This window comes from Anomaloglossus baeobatrachus, chromosome 2 (genome assembly GCF_048569485.1).
Source record: "Anomaloglossus baeobatrachus isolate aAnoBae1 chromosome 2, aAnoBae1.hap1, whole genome shotgun sequence".
Lineage (NCBI taxonomy): Eukaryota > Metazoa > Chordata > Amphibia > Anura > Aromobatidae > Anomaloglossus > Anomaloglossus baeobatrachus.
Window position 1 is genome coordinate 766,536,999 of NC_134354.1, and position 9,566 is coordinate 766,546,564.

The following is a 9,566-nucleotide window of genomic DNA, read 5'->3' on the forward strand; positions in this document are numbered from 1 at the left end:
TTAGGGACTATGAAGGCATTATATTGTTCGAGGAGAGCTGTAGGAGCATCATACTGTGTGTGAGTGGGTGTGGGGGCATCATACTGTGTATGGGTGGCTGTGGGGTACATCATACTATGCATGGATGTGGGGTATCATGCAGTTTAGGGGCTACGAAGGCATTATATTGTTTGAGGGGAGCTGTAGGAGCATCATACTGTGTGTGAGTGGGTGTGGGGGCATCATACTTTGTATGGGTGGCTGTTGGGTACATCATACCATGCATGGATGTGGGGTATAGTACAGTTTAGGGGCTACGAAGGCATTATATTGTTTGAGGAGAGCTGTAGGAGCATCATAATGTGTGTGGGTGGCTTTGGTGGCATCATACTGTATATGGGTGGCTGTGGGGTACATCATACTATGCATGGATGTGGGGTATCATACAGTTTAGGGACTATAAAGGCATTATATTTTTTGAGGAGAGCTGTAGGAGCATCATAATGTGTGTGAGTGGGTGTGGGGGCATCATACTTTGTATGGGTGGCTGTTGGGTACATCATACTATGCATGGATGTGGGGTATCATACAGTTTAGGGACTATAAAGGCATTATATTTTTTGAGGAGAGCTGTAGGAGCATCATACTGTGTGTGAGTGGGCGTGGGGACATCATACTTTGTATGGGTGGCTGTGGGGTACATCATACTATGTATGGATGTGGGGTATCATACAGTTTAGGGGCTATGGAGGCATTATATTGTTTGAGGAGAGCTGTAGGAGCATCATACTGTGTGTGGGTGGCTTTGGTGGCATCATACTGTGTATGGGTGGCTGTGGGGTACATCATACTTTGTATGGGTGGCTGTGGGGTACATCATACTATGCATGGATGTGGGGTATCATACAGTTTAGGGGCTATGGAGGCATTATATTGTTTGAGGAGAGCTGTAGGAGCATCATACTGTGTGTGGGTGGCTTTGGTGGCATCATACTGTGTATGGGTGGCTGTGGGGTACATCATACTTTGTATGGGTGGCTGTGGGGTACATCATACTATGCATGGATGTGGGGTATCATACAGTTTAGGGGCTATGGAGGCATTATATTGTTTGAGGAGAGCTGTAGGAGCATCATACTGTGTGTGGGTGGCTTTGGTGGCATCATACTGTGTATGGGTGGCTGTGGGGTACATCATACTATGTATGGATGTGGGGTATCATACAGTTTAGGGGCTACAAAGGCATTATATTGTTTGAGGAGAGCGGTAGGCGCATCATGCCATGTTTTGGGGTTGTTGGGCCATCATACTGTGTGTGGGGGGCTATGGGAGCATCATACGATGTGAGGGTGGTTGTGGGGGCATCATACTAAGTGATATTTCTGTTTGGGCGAGTATATTGTAGTATACAGGTGAAAAATAAACCGTGCCGCAGTTTTTGCCCCTATGTCTTATCTTTCAATGTTTGGGAGGTTTGGCCACCAGGGATATAAATATGAGCCCACTAGACACCAGGGACACACATTTTCCAGTGATTCTTAACCTCCATGAATAGGCTAGATAGCAGAAATATATTTCGGAAATAATAGGATTCTGTGACCTGTGTAAGGAGGATATCCGGTGGATTATGTGGATAATGGTGAAAAAAAACAGTACTATCATCTAGCCAATAGCTGGAAGCCCCCCGTGACCCCCAATAGCAGGATTATTACCCAGCAGGGGGCGACACTGAGCACAGGAAACATAAAGACACAGAAAATGGAATCGTCCTGAGGAGCGATACGCGGAATAAAAAAATATATTTAGCAAAACCTATTCTCCGAAATGTCTCCATCATGTAATGCAGAAATGACGACTGTTCTGCTCCTGCTCATATCAATTGTGACCGGAGCGGCACTTTAACAAAATGGAGTAAGTATATAAAATGTACTAAATGGCCGAACAGCGGGGGAATAATGGCCGCTGGAAGAATCCTATTATTTTTGGGCATTGGCAGGCGCAGATTCATCATGGAAATGAGTGCGGGCCGTGGCAGGCTTCCTTCTTGTAATGCTCCCGGTTACAGGACGGCAGAACATTTATTTTTATATTGTTTGCCACAAGTAGAAGATGGTTAAGCTCCTCATTTATATTTGCTTTCTCACATTTATTCTTTCACAGCAGCGCAAATAAAGCTGCAGGACGATTTTTCATGTGAGGTTTTCTGTAATGGCTTCTGCCAACTGCCACTAGGGGGCAGCACTGTGCTAATGTTATTCATCCGGGGCACCATACTGGTAATCATTTTTGGGGAGCTCTGCTGGCACTGTTTGTTGGGGACTTCTGTTGGCACTGTTTATTAGGGTACTCTATGGCACTCTGTTAGGGGAGCTCTGTGGCACTCTATGTTGGGATGCTCTGTGCCACACTTTGTTAGAGAGCTCTGTGGCACTCTATATTCCGAAACTCTGCCATCATTGTTTGTTGGGGCGCTCTGTGGCACTGTTTATTAGGGCACTCTGTGGCACTCTTTGTTGGGGAGCTTTGCTGGCATTGTTTGTTGCGGAGCTTTGTTGGCATTGTTTGTTGCGGAGCTTTGCTGGCATTGTTTGTTGGGGAGCTTTGCTGGCACTGTATCTTGGTGAGCTTTGCTGGCACTGTATGTTGGGGAGCTCTGTGGCACTGTTTGTTGGGGAGCTCTGTGGCACTCTTTCTTGGGAAGCTCTTACGGCACTGTTTTTTGGGGCGCTCTGAGGCACTGTTCATTAGGGCATTCTGTGGTACTCTTTGTTGGGTAGCTTTGCCAGCACTGTTTGTTTGGGCACGCTGTGGCACTCTTTATTGGGAAGCTCTACCAGCACTGTTTGTTGGGGCGCTCTGTGGCACTTTTTATTAGGGCACTCTGTGGTACCCTTTGTTGGGGAGCTTTGCTGGCACTGTTTGTTTGGGCACGCTGTGGCACTCTTTATTGGGAAGCTCTACCGGCACTATTTGTTGGGGCGCTCTGTAGCACTGTTTATTAGGGCACTCTGTGGCACTGTTTATTAGGGCACTCTGTGGCACTGTTTATTAGGGCACTCTGTGACACTGTTTATTAGGGCACTCTGTAGCACTCTTTGTTGGGGAGCTCTGTAGCACTGTTTGTTCAGGCGCTCTGTGGCACTGTTTATTAGGACACTCTATGGCACTCTTTGTTGGGGAGCTCTGTAGCACTCTTTGTTAGGGCACTCTATGGCATTGTTTGTTATGCAGCTCTCCGGCAGTTTTAGCTTGGGTGCTCTGCTGGCACTGTTTATTAGGGCACTCTTTGTTGGGGAGCTCTGCTGGCACTGTTTATTAGAGCACTCTTTGTTGGGGAGCTCTGTAGCAGTCTTTGTTGGGGAGCTCTGTAGCAGTCTTTGTTGGGGAGCTCTGTAGCAGTCTTTGTTGGGGAGCTCTGTAGCAGTCTTTGTTGGGGAGCTCTGCTGGCACTGTTTGTTATGCAGCTCTCTGGCAGTTTTAGTTTGGGTGCCCTGCTGGCACTGTTTATTAGGGCACTCTATGGCACTGTTTGTTATGCAGCTCTCTGGCAGTTTTAGTTTGGGTGCTCTGCTGGCACTGTTTATTAGGGCACTCTTTGTTGGGGAGCTCTGCTGGCACTGTTTATTAGAGCACTCTTTATTGGGGAGCTCTGTAGCAGTCTTTGTTGGGGAGCTCTGCTGGCACTGTTTGTTATGCAGCTCTCTGGCAGTTTTAGTTTGGGTGCCCTGCTGGCACTGTTTATTAGGGCACTCTATGGCATTGTTTGTTATGTAGCTCTCTGGCAGTTTTAGTTCGGGTGCTCTGCTGGCACTGTTTATTAGGGCACTCTATGGCACTGTTTCTTATGCAGCTCTCTGGCAGTTTTAGCTTGGGTGCTCTGCTTGCACTGTTTCACTGTTTATTAGGGCACTCTATGGCACTCTTTGTTGGGGAGCCCTGCTGGCACTGTTTGTTATGTAGCTCACTGGCAGTTTTAGTTTGGGTACTCTGCTGGCACTGTTTTTTATGTAGGTCTACTGGCATTGTTTGTTAGTTAGTGACTGTTTTTAGGGTGCTCTGCTGGCACTGTTGGTTGGGGGCATTGCCTGGAATCTGGCAGGCAAAGAGTGCCTGGATTGCCACATTGCCATACATGCCACTAACATACCTCCCAAATTTGGAAGAATAGAAAGAGGGACAAATTATATGATGCGGCTACAAATTTTGACCCAACCCCAAGCCCCACCCATGTCATGAACTTTCTCATTTTCATGTATCTTCCCTACATGACATGTTGCTATATTGTGTCTATAAGGCCGTGTTCACACGCTGCATAAATCCGGTGTCTTTTGTTTTTTGCAGGATCCGCACCAAACTACACAATAACAATCCTCTCTGGTTATTGTTTTTTGCTGCATTTTTTATGCCTTTTCTCTTTTCTTATTTGATGCTTTTTCGGTTCAGATTTGAAGCCGCGTTTTCAAGTGTTTTATAAGTTTTGATTCTGCTCTTAAAAAAGTAATTGTAGTTTTTTCCATGCTTTTTTTTAGGGTCCACATAGAAATGAGAGAGAAAAAAACACCAAAACCACGTCACGCCATGTTTTTATGTCATTTACAATCTGATCGCTTTGTTTTGCCGGTCGTTACGATTACAGGGACACCAAATAGTTTGATTATTTGCTGATTTGTGATGTTTATTTTTTTAAAAGCACATTAAAATGTTATTATTTTAAATGTTTTTTTATTATTATTTTTTAGTAATTTATAGGAATACAAAAAAATAAATCTCTTTCATCCTCCCTCTACAATACAGAGACATAGAAATACACTAATATATATTGTATCTCTATGTACCAGTATAATTTGCCTGTGTAGTCAAAGCTTCAACTATACAAAATTCTCCCTGTCACATCACCAGAGTCTGTGGCTCAAAGATTTCGTGCCTGTCTGCAATTGAAGAGGTTATCAGTTTAAGTTCTTTACAAGTGAGAAAATTTCATTTTTGCAATGAGAACAAAATGACAATTTAGCAATTTTTTTTTTTTAAATTATTCTCTATTTTATAGGAACAAAACACTGACTATTTATTCACGTCTAGGTACAGGTACATAGAAATACACTGCTATGTCCAGATGTATCTCTATGTACCTGTATAATCTGATTCTGGGTTCTCTGCCTGCAATAAAGCTCAAATGTATTAATTCTCCTATCTCTCTCAGTTTGGGCAGTGGCTCATTGACAAAGCTGTGGTCTGTGGGCCTATGGACAAGGATTTTGCAAGTATGGCTCTTGTGTGCAGAGAAATGCCAGCTCCACCCTGAGGATGAGGAGCTATAGAGCCAGTGAGGATAGTAAGGCCAGAGTCACACTTGCGAGTGCCTTGCGTGTAAATCGCGCGAGTCTCTCATTGAATCACCCGGCACAGACTCGCACTCTCCTGACAGGTGCGGGTCGGTTGCATGTATGTCTATGCAGCTGAGATGCTCCTGTCCGCAGAGTGTGAGTCCATGCCGGGTGATTCAATGAGAGACTCGCGCGAGTTATACGCGAGGCACTCGCAACTGTGACTCTGGCCTTAGAGGAAGTCGGGACAACAGCCATGACTGCCGGGACAGCAGGACTGAGCCATCAAATCAGGACAGTCCCTCTGAATCCAGGACAGTTGGGAGCTATGCACTAATGCACCCAGGTAAACCTGTTACCTTAAACCACTGCAAAGACAAAACCTGCGACGAGGAGCCATGAAGGCTGCATTTACGTGTCATCTGTATGAGCAATATCAAGGCGGAACATTCCTCAATCATTAACTTTCCAAGTGGCTTAATGAAAAGTATCGTACCGGCAATTATTGTCATTATGCCGAATAAAAACAAAGTGCTCTTCAACCTCTCCAGCTCCTCCGCATCGGAGAACCGGATGAGAGAAATACTACGGCTCATATGTGAAAAGAGAGGCTGGAAGTCAGCCCCATCCAAACACAAGTACAAGAATAGGCTGTAAACATACCCAGGTTATACCAGCTGTACATATATAATTATATACAGGAGATGCCCAGGTTATACCAGCTGTACTTATATAATTATATACAGGAGATACCCAGGTTATACCAGCTATACATATATAATTATAAACAGGAGATGCCCAGGTTATACCAGCTGTACATATATAATTATATACAGGAGATGCCCAGGTTATACCGGCTGTACATATATAATTATATACAGGAGATGCCCAGATTATACCGGCTGTACATATATAATTATATACAGGAGATACCCAGGTTATACCAGCTGTACATATATAATTATATACAGGAGATGCCCAGGTTATACCAGCTGTACATATATAATTATATACAGGAGATGCCCAGGTTATACCAGCTGTACATATATAATTATATACAGGAGATGCCCAGGTTATACCAGCTGTACATATATAATTATATACAGGAGATGTCCAGGTTATACCAGCTGTACATATATAATTATATACAGGAGATGTCCAGGTTATACCAGCTGTACATATATAATTATATACAGGAGATGCCCAGGTTATACCAGCTATACATATATAATTATATACAGGAGATGTCCAGGTTATACCAGCTGTACATATATAATTATATACAGGATATACCCAGGTTATACCAGCTATACATATATAATTATATACAGGAGATGCCCAGGTTATACCAGCTGTACATATATAATTATATACAGGAGATGCCCAGGTTATACCAGCTATACATATATAATTATATACAGTAGATGCCCAGGTTATACCAGCTGTACATATATAATTATATACAGGAGATGCCCAGGTTATACCAGCTGTACATATATGATTATATACAGGAGATGCCCAGGTTATACCAACTGTACATATATAATTATATACAGGAGATGCCCAGGTTATACCAGCTGTACATATATAATTATATACAGGAGATGCCCAGGTTATACCAGCCGTACATATATAATTATATACAGGAGATACCCAGGTTATACCAGCTGTACATATATAATTATATACAGGAGATTCCCAGGTTATACCAGCTGTACATATATAATTATATACAGGAGATGCCCAGGTTATACCAGCTGTACATATATAATTATATACAGGAGATGCCCAGGTTATACCAGCTGTACATATATAATTATATACAGGAGATGCCCAGGTTATACCAGCTGTACATATATAATTATATACAGGAGATGCCCAGGTTATACCAACTGTACATATATAATTATATACAGGAGATGCCCAGGTTATACCAGCTGTACATATATAATTATATACAGGAGATGCCCAGGTTATACCAGCTGTACATATATAATTATATACAGGAGATGCCCAGGTTATACCAACTGTACATATATAATTATATACAGGAGATGCCCAGGTTATACCAGCTGTACATATATAATTAAATACAGGAGATCCCCAGGTTATACCAGCTGTACATATATAATTATATACAGGAGATGCCCAGGTTATACCAACTGTACATATATAATTATATACAGGAGATGCCCAGGTTATACCAGCTGTACATATATAATTATATACAGGAGATGCCCAGGTTATACCAGCCGTACATATATAATTATATACAGGAGATACCCAGGTTATACCAGCTGTACATATATAATTATATACAGGAGATTCCCAGGTTATACCAGCTGTACATATATAATTATATACAGGAGATGCCCAGGTTATACCAGCTGTACATATATAATTATATACAGGATATACCCAGGTTATACCAGCTGTACATATATAATTATATACAGAAGATACCCAGGCTATACCAGCTGTACATATATAATTATATACAGGAGATGCCCAGGTTATACCAGCTGTACATATATAATTATATACAGGAGATGCCCAGGTTATACCAGCTGTACATATATAATTATATACAGGAGATGTCCAGGTTATACCAGCTGTACATATATAATTATATACAGGAGGTGCCCAGGTTATACCGGCTGTACATATATAATTATATACAGAAGATACCCAGGTTATACCGGCTGTACATATATAATTATATACAGGAAATGCCCAGGTTATACCAGCTGTACATATATAATTATATACAGGAGATAACCAGGTTATACCAGCTGTACATATATAATTATATACAGGAGATGCTCAGGTTATATCAGCTGTACATATATAATTATATACAGGAGATGCCCAGGTTATACAGGCTGTACATATATAATTATATACAGGAGATGCTCAGGTTATACCAGCTGTACATACATACTTATATACAGAATTACTTACTTGTGAGTACAGGTGCCTTGGGTTTGCCGGTTTTAGTCTTTGTGCCATTGTGACGCCCTGGGCAAGCCAGGGGTCACAGGTCACAACATCACACGCACCCCACATTCCCTGCAGGTGCACTAAGCTAACCTAAAATCCTTGTTGCCTTCCTCCAGGGGCTGATGTCCACACCAGGGGGTGGGCCAGGCGGTTGGCTCCGCCCACCGAGGAGTACACAGCCCTGGAGGCGGGAAAAACCAGGCAGAACAGAGGACAGTTTAGGAAGTGAAAGTAGAAGGAAGTGAAGTGGTAGAGGAGCTAAGGAGAAAAGCTGAAGTGACAGAAAAGTGAGAGTAGTAAAGCCTGAAGTTGGTCCGGGTGTGTGCCCCGGACTGTGACAGCAAGGTCAGCAGACGGCGGTGATAGTCTGCAGGGGGACTGTTTGGAGGTTGCTGGAAGGACCGCGGACGGGTGGTGACCCGGCGGTACTGAAGCAGTATACGAAGAACAGTCAGCACCAGGGCAGGGGCCTTTCGGATCCCGGCAAGGCTAGGAGTCACCATAATTTGCCAAATCCGTCAGTGAAGGGGACCTCTGTCTCCTAACAACTAAGTCCCGATTGAAGGCAACAGCCCGACCGTGAAGGGGAGACACCGCCACCGCCAGGGCACCAGTTTCCCAGGGCCAGCGCCTGCGGGCAAAGTAGGGCTCCTCCGGCCCAGATTGAAGCCGAGGAGTGGGTAACCGGTGGGGACCCATCGCTACCAAGAGACTTTACATAGGTGCAGGGAAGAGACCGTCACCGCTAACTGCAGGGAACATCAGCACCGTGAACCGTCCGAGGGACCCGTCTAACCAGCCGTTTGTTTACCGAGAACTGTGTCGTGTTTACTGGCTGAGTGAGTACCTCCGTGCCGTGCGGCACAACGCTGCCCCTGCGCCCCTGCACCTCCACAGGCCCCATCCCCGCCTGTCCACCATCCCAATCCCATCACCGGGCCCCGGGAGCACCAAGACCCCTACCCACGGAGGGGCTAATCAACAAGTGGCTGCTCCATACCATCACTCCCGGGATCCCCAAACAGAGCAGCGGTGGTGTCCACTTAATCACCACAGCCGTGGGTGGCGTCACGGACAATAAACTATCCCAAAACCCAATCCCCTTTCACTCACGGGCGAGGAGCGCCGCTCGAGTCCCTGGGATCCGGCCCATCGCTCGAGCCACCGAGCAGCAGCAGCAGGCTGCAGTGACAGCCAGACCCGAGCAGTGGGAGAGCGCGGCGTCCCCTCCTCCGCCCGCGACACCATGGTGGCCGCAGTGGT